Raw genomic sequence first — 21,566 nt, 5'->3', positions numbered from 1 at the left:
GCTCCGGGGCGCCGCGGCGCACCCGGGCGGCGGCACGGTTCGCTGCAGCCCAGCGGGCCGAGGGTGCGTCTCATCTTCCGCGGGCGCGAGGGCGGGGCTCCCGGACGGCGCCGGGCTGCACCTGGGCTGGGCGGTGCGGTGGCGCCCCGGGGCGGCGGAAGCGGGAGGCCCGGCGGCCCCACGAGGTCTGCGGGAGCTGAGCGCGGGCGCGGGCCGCTACGTGCGCGGGGCGCGCGGGGCTGCGCTCGGGTGCGCTCCTGGGCGCTCGCCACCGGCGCCGCCGTGCCTTTGAGTCAGCAAACTCCGTCGCCTGCCAGCCAGCCCGCCGGCTTGGCCCTGCCCGGAGGAACCATCCGTAAGTGACAGGAGCCCTGCGGGGGAGGCCTCCTCGCGCCGCCGAGGTGGGGACCGCGGCCGTGGGCGAGCCGGCCACCCTTTTCTTTTCCTGAGGGGCCCATGCGCCCAGGTGCCGTTCCCTGCGGGCCGGGAAGAGCTTGGGTCTCCCGGGATTGGAGCGGGGAGCTGCCACCTTTCCAGCCGGGATGTGCAGGGGAGGAAGAAATGGTCGGCTTCTTTGCCAGGGGAGGGCATGGAGCGTATTACGTATCGATACAGGGGTTTATGGCTGAAGAGATACCCCGGCGAGAGGGTGGGGCGGAGATGGAATCCTGGATGCCCAAAAAAGTGCTGTAGCACCTTACTCCAGGCCGGGTTTGGGTGTTTTTTTGTTTTTTTGTTTAACCCATGAAACGGTAGCTTTGAGTTTAGAAATTGGGAAGGGTAGGTAGGGGTTTTCGTGGGATTGCGGGATTGAGGGAAGAGGCCCGAGAGAAAATCCACGTTGACTGGTGACCGGGTTTGGTACCACGGGAAAGCAACAGCCTGTTTTTCAGTTCTGATGCATCATACTTCTGTGAGATTATCGAGGAGAATGGTCACGGGGACGCAGGGCAGCGTGCCCTGCTTGAAAGGAAAGGCGTCTATTTCTGCAGGAAACGTTTTCTTGTAAGAATGATGGAATTAGAAATTTGAGCAGGAACGAGGCTTTCACGTGATCTCCTTCAAACCTTTCATTTTAAGGACGGGGAAACTAAGGCCCGGGGAGGGGAGTCCTTCAGCCGGATGGAAGCAGAAACAGGCCTAGATTCCAGTGGGCTTCTGACTCTGACCCTCGGGGGACGTGGAGGGGGGCAGGGGCGGGCTTGGAATGCAGAACTCCCTGTCCTTCCCCCCCCCCCCCCCGCCTCACCCCCGCCCCGGGGGTGGGGGGGCGGGTGAGCTGGGCCGCGGTGTAAGGTGGACGGCCAGGAGAGAGCCAGTGAGAACCCACCGGCTCCTCCATCCGTGTCCGGGAGGTACCAGGCACGTGAGGTGAGCACTCCTGCCATTTCTGCCATCACTTCCAGGGATGGCTGTTCCTAAGGCCATTTCTATTCTAAGGAATGGTAGATTTCAGGTTGATTACTGGGGGTGTGTTGGATAAAGGTACAAAAATAAAATACATTTAGAAGTAAATAGGGGAAGATGTGAAAAACGTGATTACAAGCACTGGCTTGTATTTAACTCATCGTCCTGTTTTCTTCTGCCCGAGTATTTCATTCTCAGTTCCCACCTTACCAGTTACCCGGTTCAGTGGTGAGCAAATTGGTGTTGAAAGAGTGGGGGCGTGCTCAGGTGACAGTGCTCCACACCAGGGGTCTCTTGACTGGCACTCCACTTCTCTCCCCACCACTCTGGGCTGTGGTGAGAACTTCCTCTTATTTTACTTTAGGGGAAGGCCTCCTGGAGCTTGGTATCCAAAAAATAGATCTAAATTGTCATTCTTTTCTAAATAAAAATGTATTCATTAACGGCTGACGATTGTGTCCTAGACGCAGTTTTCCGTGGCTTTGGAGCACTCTTAAGTATCTTCTTTCAGCCTTAGGGTCTCTGCTTTCATTTTAAAGGGTTCACTTTGTTAGTTAAACTAGTTTGTGAAATGGCCTCTTTTTTTTTTTTCCTCTTTTGGTGTCACTGCTGTGGTTTAACAACCAAGTTTGCAAAAGGCTTAGAGCTGGTTGAGATGAGAGTCCAGCCTCTGTAGTCTTTCATTTCTAAGAGTGGCAAAGAAGGGCTTTTTGCCAAGTCAGGGCTGACTTCCATGGAGAATATCCCAAATTTTAGACTGTTAGCACCTACCTCTTTCTTTCTCTTGGTTAATGCAGTAACTATGAATCAGCATTTATGCTCTCTTAGCTCTGTTCAAATAAAAGATAGTACGGGGTAGTGGTTACAGATTATGGTCTCAGGCTCACCCACGTTGAAGTCTTGGCACAGTCATTTGCTAGCTGAGGTACTGTCAGTGGGGCACTTAACCTGTCTGACTTATCCTTTATTCAGAAATTAAAACAAAAAAAGCAATGGTAATCCTTGCGTCCCAGAATTGTAAATAACAACAGCTGACATTTCTTGAGCACTTACTATGTACTAGGCATTGTGAGAGAGTTTTTATGTGACAGTCTCCTTAATCCTCACAACAAATTTACGAATCTGATCCTATTTACCTCTGGGGAAACTGTGCTCGCTTCGGCAGCACATATACCTCTGGGGAAACTAAGGCATCAAGGTATTTAAGACTTCCTTAAACTTCACAGCTCACCATTTTAACCACTCAGCAAATGTATCCCACCTTTCTATAATAGCTAATAATAATTTTGGGCTTCCTGTAGGCCAGGCCCTTTTTCAAATACTCTATGTATATATTAACAGTCTTTCTACCCCCTCACACTTTTTTTTTTTTTAAAGTTTTATTTAAGAGAGAGAGAGAGAACACAAGCAGGGGAGGGGCAGAGAGAAGGAGAGACAGAACCCCAAGCAGGCTTCACACCATCAGCCCTATGTGGGCCCCAATGTGGGGCTCCAACTTGGAAACCACGAGATCATGGCCTGAGCTAAAACCAAGAGTCAGTCGGTCGCTTAACCAACTGCACCACCCAGGCACCCCACATCCTTCTTTTTTTTTGGTTATAGATGGAGAAACTGTGGTTCAGAGCCCAGGGCAGACAACTAGTAAATGATGGAGACAACATTTGACCTGGGCAGCCTGGCTCTGGAATGGGTGCTCTCACCCAGTCCCCCGTGAATGTATGTAAAGGGCTGAGCCAGGCCTCAATCAAAGGCAAGTCTTATTGGCACTTTCATTTATTCTTCCCTAAGTAACTACTTCCTCCTCCCAGTTATCTTCAGAGGAGATGCTTTTAGTTCTGCAAAGATTCAACTTTGCGTAAGGTTTTGTGATTCTATATACGTTTATGGTATTCTCTGGTATTTTTAACAGCGTGTGGTAGGTCTCAGAGATCTTGATCCTAGGAATACAGAGATAGGCTTTTGGGGATCTGTGAACCCCCTGAAAATGTCTGATTTTATACTCATGTGCAAAAGTGCATTATTCTGGAGAAGAGAATCTACAGCTTACTTCCGATTCTTAAAGGGTCACCCGTGGCGGAAAGAAAGGTTAGAAATGACTGTTCTATTCCCGACATCTCATTTTACAAATGGAGCAATGGAGACCCAGTGGAAAGGCAGAATAACTTAATCTGAACGACACCGCTAATTAGGAGTAGAAAGGGGTCCAAAACTCGGGTTTCCTGGTCTCGTCTTCTTTCCATCGCACTCCCATGTTTCCCTTTGGAATAAGTGGTGCCAGGTGAATAAATTATGAGATGTCAAAAGACTCACTCCTCACCCGATAGGCTGCCACAGTGTGTGGGGCCCGCAAAGCTTCCTGGAAGTACCTATCAAAATACAGCATCTTTTGGCATATCATGTTGTAAACTGAACCCCTTTACTGTGATTCAGGATGGGCATCAACAACTCTGAAAGGTATGAGCAGGAGCATAAAAATGGGGGAGAAGGTGAGGAAAGAGTCATAACATGCACCGATTGAGTCGCAAGGAGGCCATTGAGGCCTCTTGGTAGAATTGTAGTGTTAGAAAATGTTTTGCTGAGACGTTTGTAAATTCAATCTAAATTCCGTGAAGTCTGAGAATTCTGTGTAGTGTGTGAGTCACTAGGAAGTCAGGCCACCTCCTGGCCAAAGGCTGATGCTCCAGTGACTAAGCAAGACTGAAAGGTCATGAGATCTTTATTAGTTTAGGCCAGTCCTTTAACTTTGCTTCATTTTTACAAATTGATAAAGTTTACCTGGAAAAATAGATTTGTCCTAATAGGTAATACATTTTGAAATGTACCGTCCAGCCAGATTTCAAAATATATCATGTAGGACCAGGGATGGGGAGTCCAGAAATGGTTCCATTGTGAAGACAGGAATTGAAAGTAACATAAAATCAACTACAGTTAAGTCTGTTGAGATGGTTGCCTCATACCATTCATAAAAGCACATTCCATTTAGAGTAAAGATTATATGTCAGAAATAAATTATAGACATTAAAATATACATACATGTGATGGTTTTCAAAAATAACTTTGGAGTAGGAAAGATCTTGCCAACTTTAATACTCAGAAGGCATAAAGGAAAATATTGATTTAACTTTATGAAACATTATACTAATATAAGAAAAAAGATGTCGTAAACAAAGTTGAAAGGCAGATGACAGATTAGCAAAGCAAATAGTTGCAATATCTATAAAAGGCATGGAGTTTTCAAAGTCAATAGAGAAAAGAAAATAATCCAATAAAAATACAGGTAAAGGCTATTAACAGGTAATACACACACACACACACACACACACACACACACACACATGTTTAACTTTGTTAATAATCAGATAAGTGATTTGTTGCCTTCCCTGTTCTTCCACTCTCCCACTGACCCCTCCATTTGGTGGCTCCTTGGCCTGTCCTGATCTTCTTTTATTTTTTATTTATTTATTTATTTTATAAATTTTTTTTTAATGTTTTTATTTTTGAGACAGAGAGAGACAGAGCATGAGCAGGGGAGGAGCAGAGAGAGGGACACACAGAATCAGAAGCAGGCTCCAGGCTCTGAGCTGGCAGCACAGAGCCTGACTCAGGGCTCAAACTCACGGACTGTGAGATCATGACCTGAGCCAAAGTCGGATGCCTAGCCAACTGAGCCACCCAGGTGCCCCCTGATCCTCTTTTATTTCTCCACACTCTCTCTGTATATCTGTGGTTTTCAAATGTTTTTGTGCATTAGAATTCTCTGGGAAATTTGTTAAAGCAGATTTCTGGGCCTTACTTTGAAATATTCTCATGCAGTAGGTCTGGGATGAGACCTGGGATTCTGTGTTTTGATTCCCACGTGATCCAGATGCAATGACAAACACTGGACAAGCTGGTTTAATTTGTTTCTGAGACTTTGAACCATTAATTCCTTGATGCAGATGGCTGGCTCTCTCGTGAGCCCCAGGATTATGTAGTTAACATCAAATCTGACTCCTTGGATGTGTCAGGGACATTTTAAGTGAACTTGCCCAACATTATTGACCCTCCCCTCCCCAGTTTTGCGGGGCTTGACACTCAAGCGGTGTGGGGTCCTCTTTACGAAAAAGAACACAGCATCGTGAATGCAAAATGCAGTACAGGTCCGCAGAGGTGTCTGTGCAGATGCCGGCCCAGAAACTGGAGATTCTTTAACTTCTTGGTGATTCTTCCTCTGCTCCCCACTCTCACCCAACCCGTCCTCCTCCCTTGCCCATCTGAAGAAATCATTACTGCCATCCGTCCATTTGTGTGTCCAGGCTAGCACCAGGAGCCATTTCTCCACCCCACCTCCCAGCCGGCTCAAGGTCTCGGTTCATTTTCCCATCTGTCTATGCTCCACCCCCTGCCCCAGCTCCCTGCCTTAGCTCAGGCTGCTGCCACACACATTCATATCAGCATCTGATTACACCTCTCGTTCCACTCGGTTCCCCTCAGATCCAGTTTCCTAAATCAGCCAGAGTAATCTTTTTAAGAACATACATTGAAACGTGTGGTCTCCTGGATTTGCCAGCCCCATGGTGTGGACTGGATTGTCCCTGCAGATGGCTGAGACTCGTGGCAGGGCCATGAATGTGGGTTGGGTGGGGGAGGGTCGGGCTGGGGTCACACTACACAAGCTTGACCTTTTTGGGGACTGGTTTCAAAGAAGTGGGGTGCATCTGGGGAGGCACGCCCGCATTGTTCACTAAGGCTTGTTGCTTTCCCTCCCAGTTTACCGCCTTTTCCTGTTAGAACTTGGGGGCCATGTAAGACCTGTGGAGTGCGTGCAAAGTCGGGGTGGATGTCCATTCTTTGCCTTTTGGTGCATTCCTGTGGTGATTAGATGTTATGTAGTAAAATCAGACTGTTTAATTAGTTTGGGGAAGAAAGGCACATTCTCTTCTAACCCAGGTGGCACCTGGGGGCCTCCTGTTCCTTAGAGAAATAATAAGGGGCGCCTGGGTGGCACAGTCGGTTAAGCGTCCGACTTCAGCCAGGTCACGATCTCGTGGTCCGTGAGTTCGAGCCCCGCGTCAGGCTCTGGGCTGATGGCTCAGAGCCTGGAGCCTGCTTCCGATTCTGTGTCTCCCTCTCTCTCTGCCCCTCCCCTGTTCATGCTCTGTCTCTCTCTGTCCCAAAAATAAATAAACGTTGAAAAAAAAATTAAAAAAAAAAAAGGAGAAATAATAAACCTCGGGGAGAACCCACCAGCCATAGTCCAGGGAATTCCACAGTTTTCCCAGGTTTTCTGCCAATTCCCTGGGGTGCAAGTGGGAGAAAGGCTCACCTGCTCTCTCTGTTTTACGTTGGTGTCAGCCCTGACATGCTGATAGAGCAGTCTGCCACCATGTGCTCTGCTGGGTCAGTGGACTTAACTAGGTTAGTGGGAGGTCAGCCGGTGGGGCCCCTGACCCGCCATCTTGTGTGTCCTTCCTTCTGCCTCTTAGTCCTTCCCTCCCTCCCTCCTCATTTTCCTCTGAGCTCCAGTCTTTTCCCTCCATGACTCTGGATTCTTCCCAGGTCTTTCCTCAGACTTATAAACCCAAACAGTTCAAAGTGCAGAGCACAACAAGGGGCTTTGTATATTGGAGACTTGTGCTTCTTAGAAATTAGAAATATAAACACGTAAAGAAGAGAGTTTTCTATTAGGTGATAATTTTCTCCCCCCCCCCCTTTTTTTTTAATTAAAAGGTTTTGTTTTTGTTTTTGTTTTATGTTTGAGAGACAGAGACAGAGCATGAGCTGGAGACGGGCAGAGAGAGAGGGAGACACAGACTCTGAAGCAGGCTCCAGGCTCTGAACTGTCAGCACAGAGCCCTATGTGCGGCTTGAACCCATCAACCGCAAGATCATAACCTGAGCCGAAGTCAGATGCTTAACCGACTGAGCCACCCAGGCACCCCTCTTCCCCTTTCTTATTGACATAGCAGCTCTCCTTATTATAGAGTGGCATTTGGAAGAGCTGGGGAGAAGGGGGGGAAAGAGGAGAAGGCAGTCGTCCTCACAGCATTCCGGGGTCACCAGATGGGTTGGGGGATGGTGTTACCATAGCTCTGGGTTCTGGTATCTCAGCAGGAGACACAGAGACTTTTTGTCAGCTATCTATGGATGATCAGACCCTGAGAATCTGGGCTCCTGCTCAAACACGCATGAAAGCTCCTATGCCAGGAAATCAATGCAGTGATTTACAAGGAGGTGCCGACTAGATGCTGGTTTTTTCCTAGTCAGCTCATTTCCCTGACAGTTGAGAAGCCTTGAAAAACTGACCTCTGTTTTGAGAACTTTGCTAAACCGAGTCGGTAAACAAACACACGTCAAAATGCCCTTGGATTACAGTCAGTGCTTTGGCAAGTAATTTAGGGAATAATAACTTTGGTATTTTACCCACTTGAAAAGGACTTTCTGTGTGGCTTATCTTCGCCTTCTTGGATCAAAGTTGGGCATTGGACATCCCCGGGTAAATGATTTACTGCAGGCAATGGCCCAGGTATGCATTTCACACACGTGGGCTGAGTTTCAGAGCCGTATAAAGATCTAAGATTTTCTGCTTCTGTAAATATTACTGTTTCATCTGACAAAACAGATACTTGAAAAGAACATTTTTTTTTTTCTAAAGAACATTTTTTAAAGGCACAGGTGCTCTGTGATATTGAGGGAGACTTCAGCATTTTTCCTCAGGGGTCTTGGAGAAGTCTAGGACCGTAATGAACAGGGACACTGGCTGACACGGCAAATCCTTGGCATCTGCCTCCATGTTTGTTCCTTCAGTCTTTGCAGCAGATCGACGAAGTAGGCAGGTGTCCTGTTTTTACAGATGAGGAAACTGAGGCACAGAAAGATTATTTTCTCCTGGCAAAGGGCAGAATGAGAATTCACAGTCAGGCTGCTTGGCATTGAACAGCTCCACTGTTTTCCCATTCACTGTGTCCTTCCTACTCCTCTTAGGGGAAGTCAGAAGTGAAATCTTGGTCAAACATGAAATCTCCCTTCTTGCTTGTCCCTCATTTTAACTTGCGAGTTCTTCCTATCTGGACTGATGTCACTTTGGACAGATTTGAACTTGACCAGTAGGTCACAGTTCCTTGTGTTGCTCTTCTCACAAGTAACTGAAATTGCCTCCCTAGTTGCAGTTCTTTGCAACGGAAGCTGTGAGCTCGTGGAAAGATTGTCATTTCCAGTGTGTTGTAATGCTTTTCCTTTTGAAAGAGAATTTATCACTGGTACTAAAGAGGAACATTTAGTGCTCACTTCTGTCTCTAATTTGCATCCCTGTACCCTTTTCTTATCTCACTCCCAACCTGTTCTCCAAAACAAGATTGTTTTGTGTAGATGTCCTACATCATCCCAGCTTGTTCCCACCCGACCTCATCTTTCTCTCTTAGCTCTCAAAACAGCGCCCTCCCCCCACCCCCTCACCTTTCCAACTTCTTCATTCTGCCAGTGACCACAGTCTTTTTTCCGGTCACCTGATTGGTGAGTCATCACTGACTCCCTTTTCTCCATCATGCTCTTGTCCAAGTTTTTTTCATGATATATATATATTTTAAATAGATTTTGTGTGTTTTTTTAGAGCAGTTTTAGGTTCACAGCAGAATTCAGGGAAAGCACAGAGAGATTCTATATACTGTCTGCATCCCCTCCCCCATCATCACCCAGAGTCCACACTTTACATTAAGGTTCACTCACGGTGTTGTACTCTGTGGGTTTTGACACAAGTCAGACACATGTCCACCATTAGAGTATCCTACAGAATAGTTTCACTGCACCCAACACCCTCTGTGTTCTGCTTCTTGTTATTTTCTAGTGCTTTTCCATCCCCCCAGCCCACCTTGGGTCCGTGATGTTTTCTGCTGGCTGGAGCATCCAAGCAGCCCCCTGATGAAGCTCATGGCCTTTAATTTCTCTCCCGGTCAATCCATCCTCCACCCCATCCTCGCATGAGTTGTTGCTATCATATCATGGCAACTTCCTCAGTCATCCCTGCCTTCCAGCAGGATCGAAGTTCAAATTCCTCCTCTTTTTTTAATATATAATCTAAAAAAATTATTTTAATTTATTTTAGAGAGAGAGAGCAAGAGGCAGAGGGAGAGAGAGAGAGAATCCTAAACAGGCTGTACACTCAGCATAGAGCCCAACACAGGGCTTGATCTCATGACCTGAGGTGAAAGCAAAAGCTCAACCGACTTAGCCACCCCAGAGCCCCATCAAATCCTCCTCTTATCATGCAGGGACTTCCCCATCCTAGATGCCCTTTGGAGCCCTTCTAGACTTACCTCCTTGCAGTATTCTGCCAACACAGCTCTTCCACTCCTAGGGGGCCGGATTCCTGGCTCTCCGAACGTGGTATTGCTGCTTAATCACCTAGTCCCGTTTTCTGTGCTTGTCCTGATGCGAGCATCGAGGCCTCCTCACTCCCTGTCTTCTCCGTGAAGCCTCTGCCTCTCCATTCTTCCTGTGGCCTTGTTGTCAGTGCTATTTTGAGGGGGAGAGTGACACACAGTGAGTTCTGCATTACAAGCGGACTGTCTCATATCTGTGCCTGGGCATCTTTAGGCCGTGGAAGTGAGAAAGTGTTACTTAACCATTTAAAAAAATACCCGTCACCAGGACCAGACCTGTAACAATCAGACAGCAGAGGCTCAGTGATTACGTATTGAATTGACTTGTCCTTGTCCCCCATAATGCTTAGAGGGTCCTTTATTGCCAGTGACACTAAAGAGGTCTGTCATGTGAATGCAGCACACCTCTCTCAGTATTCTTTCTTTCTGAGGAGAAAGTCACATCTAGATGTTTGGCTGCAGGCTTTCCCAGGTTCATATACAGACAGGACTCTGCCCCCAGCTCACCTCCTAAAGCATTTGAGACATTAATGAGCCAGTGTATCGGTTGCTGTCTTTTAAGCATTTATTTCTAAGGAGATAGTGCAGGTGCCATGCTGGACATAGTGGGTCCCGTGTGGTGAGTAAGGGGGAGGCTGGCTACCTGGCTTTGGATCCTGGCTCCTTCACTTACTAGCTACATGACCTTGGGCGTGGTTTCCTTATTTGTAAAATGCAAGTAATGATACTTGGCCGTCTTGGGGATTAGATGAGATAATTCATCTTACAAGCTCTTCAGTATCTGACACATGGTTAGCAGTCTGCTATTTTTTATTTTGATTACAGTTTCTGATTATCAGTGGCATAACTGTAACATTATTCCCCATTCTCCTCTTTTACAGTCCAGTGGAGTTAGGTCAGGAGGAAAGATAGAAAACGACAGAGGAAGACCTGGGTGGCTCGGATAGTCCCCTCTAGGCTGTTGCTGGCTGAAAGCTTTCTTTTCTTCCAAGGTGAATGATTAACGACCATGAGTGAGAAGGGAGAGGGCTGGGAGATGAGGCAGGTGAAGTGTTTGTATGCCCCTCCTCTCAGCCCACGTGGTTAGGCCGCTTAGAAACTTGATGGTGGTGCAGACATGGAGAAAATTAGTTGGGAGTAATGCAGTCAAATTTAATTGACCCGATATTTATTGGGCACTTACTATATGCCAGGCACTCTGCTAAGTGCTGTTATAAAGCCTGAATGATTTGGACAAGGTCCCTGTCCTTGTGGGACCTTTGAGAGGACATAATAAACAACACAATAGATTAATAGATAAAACAATACAGATTGTGATAAATTCTAAAGAGAAAATAAAAGGGTAGAACATTACTGGGGGGAGTTTGCTTTAGTGGGTGATCAGGGGAGGCTCCTCTGAGGAGGTAGCATTGAAACCAAGAGCTGCAGGATGGGAAGGAGCCTCCATGGTAGGTTCGGTGGGGAGGTTGGGGTGGGAGGGGCTTTAGAGGGAACAAGAGGCGCAAAGGGACTGAGGTGGGAGTTTCAGAATTGACCTGTAGGGCAACTAGGCACCATGAGTGTGCAGAGTTGAGCCAAGGGGTTGGTCAGAGAACCAGAGTGCTGTGCTTTACAGGGGTTGTGCATATATAGACTTTGTCCTCTGAAACAGTGGTTTTCAAAAATTGTCACCAGTACACTTGAGGGAGCAGGCAGTGACCTTCTGGGGTGGGCTGTCGAGGGGTTGGTGATGGGGAAGTCTCGGGTCTGTGCGATTTGAAAAGAGCCCTCTGTGATTGGGATGTACCTCCTTCTCCCCTTCCCCAAATGGAGAAGCACTGTTCTTCAGGATCCACTCAGAAGCCATGGGATCTGGGAACTTTTACGTCCCTTATTTTTCAATTAAATGTGTGAGGTTATATAGGCACACTATAGGACATGGAATTCTGTCAACTGGTGAGAACATTGGCTTGGGCATTTGAGGATGAGTCACTGTTTAATTGGATCGCTGTGTGACCCACTTCAATACCTAACTGTTTTTGAATAGAAAAGTTACTTTTCACTTTCTTTTGAAATTATTTAGAAATGACTTTGGAGATGTCCTTTAAGATTCAATGCACGTGGATGTTGTCCTTGTGTTAGGAGAGGCAGTCGAGGGGAGAGGAGAGAAGAGCTTCTGGCATTTAGGAGCCTCAGTTTGAGTCTGCACCACAGAGTGTGGCTTTCAGTGGCCATTTATCCTCTCTGGGTATTGGTATCCTCTTGTGTGAAATGAGACACGTAAGTTGCCTGCCTCACCAACTGTCATGGGACAGTGCTTTTATAAACGTCAGAACGTCAGAAAATAAAAGTTAACTTTCAAAAGCTTAAATTCTGGGGGCACCTGGTGGCTCAGTTGGTTGAACATCTGACTTGATTTTGGCTCATCAGGTCACTATCCCAGGATCATGAGATCAAGCCTGCTTAATGCCTGCTTGGGATATTCTCTCTCTGTCTGTCTGTCTCTCTCTCTGTCTCTCTCAATCTCTCTCTCTCTCTCCCCCTCCCTCCCTCCTCCTCTCCCTCTCCCCCTCTCCCCTGCTCATGCTCTCTTGCTTTCTCTCTCTCTCTCTCTCTCTCTTAAAAAAAAACCAATCAAACAAAAAACCCAAAGAACTTAAATTCTGTTTGTGTACATTATGGCCAATAGCACTTATGGCCCCGATATAATTTATGACATAGAAGGTAACTTTTCACTGCTTACAGATGATTGGTTTCTGGAATAATTTAAAGGAGAATATTTTTATAACTTTACACTTAGCAGTAGGCTTTGTAAGTATGGGGCAAAACTTAAAAGCCATAAAGGAAATGACTGATAAAATTCATTACCTAAAAACAATTAGCATAGCAAAACCCCATAAAGCAAAAAAAAAAAAAAAAAAAGTTTACAAACCAGAAAAATATATTTGTATTTCATGTTATGTATTAAGGATTAATTTTCCTAATACATAGAGAACTCCTACAAATCAATAAGGAAAAGAACAAGAATACTATAGGAAAATGGTCAAAGGATATGAGCAAACAATTCATAGAAAATAACTTAGTGGCTCCTAATCACATAAAAATGCTGACCTCACAAATAATTTTTTAAATTCTAATTAAATTGCACTGAAATTTACAACATTTCACCTGTCTGGGATTCACAAAGAGAAAAACATTTTGAAAACCATCCGTGTTAGGGAGGCTGTGGGAAAACAGAACTCACATACTCGCTTGATGAATGTGTATTAGTTTCCTATAGAGGCTGTCTTGCTGGTATCTGTCAGAGTGGAAAATTCACATGGTCTTGCTTGACTCAGAAATTCCATGTGCAGAAATTTACCCTTCAGATAAATTCACGGGATTCACTGTTTCTAACAGCAAGAGTGCCTATCCATGCAAGCTGGTGAACACGAATTAGGGTACATTTGCACAATGGAGTAGTACACAGCCACAAAAAGAGAACAAGAATGGTCTATGAATATCTGTGGAGCAGTCTGTATTGTTAAGTACAGAGTGAAGTGTAGGAAGGGCCATATGCGAGTCTACGATTTACAGAAAAGGAAGCGGCGGGGGGGGGGGGATCGTGTATGTACTTGCATATGCGTAAAATATCTCTGGAAGTTATATTAAAAATGATGAAGAGGTAGGGAAAAGAGGGAGAGTTTTTATTCTATACTCTTTTGTGTATTTTATATTTTGAAATAAGTTATGTTTTAAAAATGAATAAATATGAAACAAAAAAATAGAACATAAAACTGTCGTTGAGGTAGGGATTGAACCTACGTATAGATTCAGCATTGTGTTTGATCCCCAGGTTATTAAACGTCTTTATGTGTTCACCACTATCACAGTTTGGGGCTGTGAAAAGGGAGGACACTCTTCAAAGAGCTGTTGGCCATTTTGGGGGCACGAGACTAATGTACACCACAGAGGCGGTGGAAGGACCATCTGATCAAACATTCAGGGGCTGGTGCAGCTGATTTCTGATGGGGATTCGGTTCTCCACTAGTCAGGGGAACACTGTGTTCAAAGTGTATATACAAAGCTTATGGTAGAATAATGGCCCCCCAAAAGGTCCATGTTCTCATCCCCACAAGCTGTGAATGTTTTCTTGTATTCAAGGGTGGATGTGATTAAATTAAGGCCCTGGAGATGAGATTATCCTGGGTTTTCTACGTAGGCCCAGTCGAATCACATGGATCCCTACAGGCAGAGAACTTTCTTGGCCGTGGTCAGGGGGAGATGCGCCCCCAGAAGAAGGGTCAGAGAGATGGTATGTTGCTGGCTTTGAAGATGGAGAAGAGGGACAGGAGCCCAGGAATGCCGGCGGCCTCTAGAAGCTCGAAAAGGCAAGGGAGCAGTCTCTCCCTTAAAGCCTCCAGCCCTGTAGATGCCTTGATTTTAGCCAAGAGAGATCAGTGTTGGATTTCCGATCTATAGAGCTGTACAATAATAAGTTTGTGTTGTTTTAAGCCACGAAATTGATGGCAGTTTGTTATAGCAACTATAGGAAATGCGTGCAAAGATGATGTAGAAATAGCCCCGAAGCTTTGCTCTCACGGGCTTTCGAGTTTAGGAGGGAAGAGAAGACAAGAATCTAGTCAATTACCATGCCAAGCAAACATGGAAAGTGGCATGAAGATTTGCAAGGAGCTGTCCACGAAGGAGCCAGGGAAGGCTCGGGGAAGAGGTGCAGGTGAGTTGTGCCGTGAGAGGCAGTGTGGCTTGCTGATTGGGAGGAGGGACTCTGGTGCGGATTGTGGGTTTGAATATTGGCTCTGCCTCTTCTTATTTATGGGGCCTGGAGAAAGTCAATCTCTCTGTGCCTCAGTTTTCTCATCTGTAAAGTGGGGATACTTAATAATGCCTCTTCGAAAGGCTGTTGTGCAAAGTCAATAAGTTAACGTGTGTCGAGTGCTCGGAGTAGTTTCTGGCCATTCTAAGGGCTGTGGAGGTGTACGCTTTTGATATTTTGCCCTAACGGATGGGTAGGGCAGAGATAGGCAGAGAGACGTGATGGAGCATCTGGGGACACCGAGCCCACTGCTGGAGAGAGGAAGGCTCTCAGTTGAATGGTGGGATCGCCGGTGGGAAGAAGGAGCAGAAACTAAGACTGTTTCTGACCGTGGAGCCAGATGATGGTGGCCTTGGAAGTTGGATGGAAGGACATCCACTTAGTGCCCTAGACGTTTCAGCAGGTAGGATGACAATGAGTTCAGCGAGGGTGCTGATCAGGTTTCTCTAAGAGGGGAGGCAGGTGTGGTTTTGAGCCCTGACTCCAGAGTCTTCTTCCCACTCACCTCTACTCCATCCCTTCACTCTGAGCAGCCTGACCTCTAACCAAGATGGTCACTCTTCATTCTCCTCTCTGCTACCAGGGCCACCCTGCAGGATTTGGATTCGGGGCTACCACCTGGTGTCTTGTCAGTACTGGATCGCCAGGATTCCGTGTCTCTAGAGAACACTGTGGGATCTGTAGCTGGCTGTCATGTGTGTAGATGCTCAGAGTCACCTGCTTCTTCAAAGCCAGTTTTCAGCCTCTTCTGTGTCCCCACAGACAAAGGAGCAGAGACCTGAGCTGTGTGGCTTTAGCAAGTCCCCACAGGCTGATGGCTGGGCCCGGTGGTGAGTGTGGGCCTATCCCTGTTGCCTTTGAGAAGCCAGCTCTCTTCTGGCCATTTGGGGTCTGTGTCTTCTCAACATGTAGGGCTGGTTCTTGCACAGATGAGCCACCAGAACCTTCAGAGTTCTTGGAGAGAATGATCCTGAGGTGCAGCATTGTAAGCAGAAATGGGAATCTGGATTTTCCAGACCCGACTGCCTAGTCCTTGTGTCCTGTGTGTTCAACCTCTGCCTTTTGGAAATCCCTCTTTCCTCATAGCTGCTCAGATTCCTCTTGCTGACTCGGGGATGCCCAGGGCCTCTCAGGGAGCTGTCCCTGAAATACGGAATTCCCACCTGGCCTTCCTCCCCATCCCCCCTCACCCCCCCAACTCTGTGCTCTTGGCTTATCTCATCCTTCTGCCCCTCCTCTCACTCCTGCTTTTGTCTCCTAAGAATTTACAAGCTGGAGTGTCAGTTTTCCAAGGCCTCTTCTCTACTACATTATCTGATAAGTGAGTGAACTTGTGCAAAGGGACAGGTAGGGGCTAATGAGTGGATTTATTATGATCATGTGAGGAAATGCCCAGGCCTGCCTGTCCTTGGATAAGTCATCACCTCCATTAGGTGTCTCTTCTTATCTGAGAAACAGAGACCGTAATACTTGCCCCACCTCAGAGGACTGTTGTGACTAGGATATCATTCATCCATTTGTTCATTCACTCATCCGTTCTATAGTCATCGAGTACCGACATCGTGGCTTATACTGTGCCAAGCAGCAGGTATACATTAGTGATAGAACAGATGCGATGCCTGCCCTACTCTTGTGGGGACAGATCACAAACAAGAGACAAAAACATATGTATTCACAGCTTATGGGTACATGGTAATGTCCGTGATGGGGCCAAGCTGTGATTGGTTTTTTGTTTGTTTTTTTTTCATTTTTTATTTTTTTACATTTGTTTATTTTTGAGAGACGGAGTGAGACAGAGCACAAGCGGGGGAGGAGCAGAGAGAGAAGGAGGCACAGAATCTGAAGCAGGTTCCAGGCTCCAAGCAAGCGTTCAGGACAGAGCCCGACATGGGGCTTGAACCTACGAACCATGAGATCATAACCTGAGCTGAAGTTAGTTACTCAACCGACTGAGCCCCCCAGGCACCCTGGCCAAGCTGTGATTGTAAATGGCAGCCTTCAGTTTACCAAGGTGGAGGCCTTCTAGTAACTCGGCAGTTTGGGCTCAAGGTCTCCTGGGTTTCTGGGTGATAGTGTGATGGGTTGGGAAACGTCTGAGAGTGCTTTGCTCTTCCTTTCCCTTAATCATGCCGTGGAGGTTCTCTTTCCTCTGCCGGGGCTTTCAGCTGGCATCTGGGCAGTGTTTGTGGGCGCCTGGCCTTGCCAACTTCACCGCCTTCTCACTGCCTGGTAGGTGAGTGCACAGGTGTGCCCCCTGGACGCAGGGCTGCTTCCCAGTCCTGTGTACAGGAAAGGAAAGAGGATCTTGGCTTCTGCAGCAAATGACAGAAGCTTTGGTCACTGTTGACTTCATGATAGTTGCCAGGAGGGGTCACTGGAGATTTAAGACTGTTGTGATAAAGAAGTTTGAGTTGCTTAAAATTAGATTCTGAGGAAGCTCCAGATGCCAATGGTCGTGCGTGAGTCTGGCTGTGGGTTACTTCATTCAGAGCAGAGGCTACACATAGTTCTTAAAACTGTCATGTTAGGGCTTGTGCTGGGCCCTTGAGATCAGGATTGTTGTTTTTCATCCCTTCCTCTGCTGAGGAAACTGGCTTGGACTGAGTCTACTCCCAGGTAGTAGCACACTTGGGAACAGAACCTCTTTTTTTTTTTTTTTAATTTTTTTTAATGTTTATTTATTTTTGACAGAGAGAGAGAGTGAGCGAGTGCACGCGCACACAAACACACACACACACACACACACACACACACACACACACACACACGAGCGAGCAGGGGAGGGGCAGAGAGGGAGGAAGACACAGAATCCGAAGCAGGCTCCAGGCTCCGAGCTGTCAGCACAGAGCCCAACGCGGGGCTCAAACCCACGAACCGTGAGATCATGACCTGAGCGGAAGGCAGACACTTAACCAACTGAGCCACCCAGGCGCCCCTCTGTTTCTTCTTTTATACACCGTGCTGCATCTTGGGAAGGGGCCTAGTATTTATATTAAAAAGATACGTGAAGCACCCATAGGAATCAAGATGTAGAAGTTAACTGGCAAAAGGAGGAAGAAGCTAGTTGTGTGTGTGTGTGCGCGCGCACATGCACAGAAGAGGCGCGAAGAACTTCCATGCATGGGGCATTTTGGGGACCCTGCAGTTTCTCTCTCTCTCAGCCTTCATGTGTGGCTAACTAGAAAACCACTTAGCAGATACCTGATCATTTTTTTTTATTGTAGTAAGAACATTTAATATGAGATCTACCCTCTTAACAGATTTTTAAGTATGCTACACAGTATTGTTTTAAAAAAAATTTTTTTTAACATTTATTTATTTTTGAGAGACAGAGAGAGAGCACAAGCAGGGGAGGGGCAGAGAGAGAGAGGGAGACACAGAATCCAAAGCAGGCTCCAGGCTCTGAGCTGCCAGCACAGAGCCCAACGTGGGACTCGAACTCACGGACCGTGAGATCATGACCCCAGCTGAAGTCGGCCACTCAACCAACTGAGCCACCCAGGTGCCACTGACACGCAGTATTGTTAACGATAAGTACATATCACACAGCAGCTCTCTAGAATTGGTCCTTCTAGTAGATACTGGATGGTGTTAGAACTTGTACACTGGTGTTTTGTCTCCTCAGGGTTATTGTTTCCCTCACAGGCAGCACTTTTCCTTGACTAAGACATTGCATAACTGGGCTCTTCACGGTTGGTTGTTCTGCCAGGCCCGGAGAACCTGCTGTACCTGTGACTCTCTGAAAAGAATATTCGGGGGAATTCTATACCTGTAAAGATTGCGTGTTTTTTTCTTTTACATTTATTTACATTTTAGTCAGCATACAGTGCAATATTGGCTTCAGGAGTAGACTTCGGTGATTCATCCCTTACGAACAACACTCAGTGCTTATCCCAACAAGTGCCCTCCTTAATGCCCATCAGCCATCTAGCCCATCTCTCACCTCCCTCCCTCCATCAACCCTCAGTTTGTTCTCTATCATTAAGAATCTTTTGTGATTTGTTTCTCTCGCTCTTTTTTTTCCTGACCCACGTGTTCATCTGTTGTTTCTTAAATTCCACATATGAATGAAATCGTATGACGTTTGTCTTTCTCTGATTGACTTATTTCGCTTAGCATAATACATTCTAGCTTCATCCACGTCATTGCAAATGGCAAGATTTCATTCCTTTTGATGGATGAGTAATATTCCGTAGTATGTATGTACCACATCTTCTGTATCCATTCATCAGTCAATGGACATTTGAGCTCTCTCTGTAGTTTGGCTATTGTTGATAATGCTGCTATAAGCATCAGGGTGTATTTTTGTATCCTTTGGGTAAATACCTAGTAATGTAGTTGCTGGATCACAGGGTAAGATTGCATGTTAAAAAAGGGTTAGATCATGTAGACCTTTCATGAATTTGGGGCTCTGCTAAACCAGTGGGACTAAGTTAACCTTTTCCCCCTTTTTCCTGAGCATTTATGTAACAAAACCCCCTCTCCGGATTGTCTCCACCTCTTCCATACTCTTAAAGCTCAGCGTTCACCTGTGATATAAAACTAAAAAATATTACAAAGTTAGAACTATCATCAGACTGATAATCAGATCCTGAGCCCTTAAAAAACCTGATTTTTTGACAGGTAGCAAATGTAATTTTCTCTTTAAAAAAGTTACTCCTTTTTTATCTTATTGGACTAAAATAGCTTGCTCTGGATGTGTTTTCGAGTCTCGTGAAGGACTTAATGCTTCTACCATTTAACATTTTAATATTATGAATGGAGTATAATATGGGATGGTGCTATATGATTTGCTTAAAAGATTTTGCTCAAGGGTGCCTGGCTGGCTCAGTCGGTAAAGCACGCGACTCTTGATCTTGGGGTCGTGAGTTTGAGCCCCATGTTGGGCGTGGAGCCTACTTAAAAAAAGACAAAAAAATTTTACTCTCAAACCATTGGGATTTTCCTTGTGACAGTGCCTTACAAAGAAATGCTGAGATTCAATAACTGCTTTTTGTTTTGTATATAGTTTCCTTTATTTCCAGTTGCTTTTGGTTTCGTAGCTGAGTGTTAAGAAACTAGCCTGTGAATGGGATGTGATTCTGCTTCAAGTATTTGAGAAAAAAGATATTCAAGGAAGGGAATAGAATGCAGATTAGAATGGGGGGGGCAAGAAAACAGAGGGGACACCTGGCTGGAGCATGAGACTCTTGATCTCAAGGTTGTGAGTTTGAGCCCCACATTGAGTACAGAGATTACTTAAAAGCAAAATCTTTAAGAATTTAATTAAAGAAGTGTCAAAACAGAATTAAGCCATATGCAGTGGAAAGAGTTGACCACAATGAATCAGAAGCATGATTTATTATTATTATTATTTTAAATGTTTTTATTTTTGAGAGAGAGAGAGAGCGAGAGAGAGCAAGCAGGGGTGGGACAGAGAGAGGGAGACACAGAAACCGAAGCAGGCTCCAGGCTCCGAGCTGTCAGCACAGAGCCCGACATGGGGTTTGAACCCGTGAACCGTGAGGTCACAACCTGAGCTGAAGTCGGATGCTTAACCGACTGAGCCACCCTGATTTATTATTAATAATATCTTAATTGGGTCGATGAAGAGTCCATCTCTTGTACTGCCCTCTTTCAGATGGGAAGATAAAACCATGTCTCACCCCTGGGAGGTTTTGTGCTTGAGATCCTCCAGTTCTGCTTATTCCAGTTCTTCCAGTTATCTTGTCCCTCAGAATGGGCAGGTGGCATTGTGGTGCCCACACACGGACAAACACTGAACTGCCTGTGCTTGGTGCAGTGCCCAAGCGGCTGGCTGATTTCTAAATACTGTTTTTCCCCACTTTTTTGCACAATCAGTGTAAATGTCTGTAGAAAACCCATTATGTGCATGGTACTGGGGTAGGAGGTCAGGGACCCTAAGTCAACAAGCACAGCGAGGAGCTGTGCTATCCCTGAGCTTACAGTTTGGTGGGGAGACAGACATTAATTCAGTATTGACACAAATAAGGGTAAAAATATCACTGTGATCAGAATTTCAGAGGAAGACAATGGTGCAAGGGAAGTAGGGGATTTGACTTTGCTGGAGGGAGTTGGTGCGAGTGGAACCGAGATCTGAAAAGTGAGTAGTGATTAACTAGGCAGGTAGGTTTGAATTCCAGTGTTGCCCCTGGACAAGTTGGTGACCTTGAGCAAGCTGCTTCACCTCTCTAAGCCTTGACCTCTTCATCTATAAAATGGGTGATTTTAGGAATTAAACAGGGCAGTGCACATAATATACTCAGCACAATGCCAGCCAGCACATAGTTGACGCTCAGAAATGGTAGCTATTTTTATTACTGTCTGTGTTTTCTGCTCATTTGGAGACTCTGAAAAGGTACCTGTTTACATCTTTTTTTAATCCTGGTTATCAAGAGCCACTGAATACCTGAGGATACTTAACTTGGAAAATGGAAGCCTAAAGGGAGATTTATTGCTGGTCTTCAACCAGGCCAACTGCCCTTGGCACCTAAGATGTGGGAAATTCGGCTCATACAGAGCTGTTCGTGTGAAATCACATTCATAATGGGGCTGCCTGGGAAGCATTTGTAATAGACTAGGATTTTAAGACACAGTAGTGTTAGATCACATCTCCATTTCTATTTCTCGTGACAGTCAATCACGAATAGCTAGGCTAATGCGTGTTTTCTGTACCAGTACCATATTCTGTTTGGCCGTTGATTTTTGCTGCAGTGTTTATAGTTTTACATGGATATTTTTTATAGCTAAAGATGCAGTGGTCTTGTGCATCCTTTGTGAATGGCAAGTTTTGCTTTTCTCTCTCTGCTCCAGGACATTTACATGCATATGCAGCCATCCATTTGAGCTTTTTATTGAAAACATACAATTTTTTGCATCTTCCATTGTTCTTAGATTTTGAAGAAAAGGGTGCCAAGAATTCAGCCATTGGTCACACTTAACTGTTATTGCATACTTGGTAAACGCAGTAAGTCATTATGTGATTTAATTCTCATCCTACGAAACCG

General features: G+C 45.9%; 1 protein-coding gene across 5 annotated transcripts in view; it reads left to right on the top strand.

Annotated features, from left to right (window-relative positions):
* The first annotated feature begins 218 nt into the window (after nt 1-218).
* Nucleotides 219-21,566, top strand: part of SNX10 (sorting nexin 10) — a 74,261-nt gene continuing 52,913 nt past the window's right edge. Inside the window, exons 1-2 of one of the 5 annotated variants that reach the window (XM_053218295.1) lie at nt 220-355; nt 15,322-15,389. The gene's annotated coding sequence lies outside the window, so the exon portion shown is untranslated. Of the gene's footprint in view, nt 402-1,297; nt 1,372-3,009; nt 3,158-15,321; nt 15,390-21,566 lie in introns of those variants that run through there. The other 4 variants (XM_027075149.2, XM_027075147.2, XM_027075148.2 and 1 more) reach the window with 4 other exon arrangements.

This window comes from Acinonyx jubatus, chromosome A2 (assembly GCF_027475565.1).
Source record: "Acinonyx jubatus isolate Ajub_Pintada_27869175 chromosome A2, VMU_Ajub_asm_v1.0, whole genome shotgun sequence".
Classification (NCBI taxonomy): domain Eukaryota; kingdom Metazoa; phylum Chordata; class Mammalia; order Carnivora; family Felidae; genus Acinonyx; species Acinonyx jubatus.
Note: the sequence above shows the minus strand (reverse complement) of the source record. Positions and strands in the feature narration are given on the sequence as shown.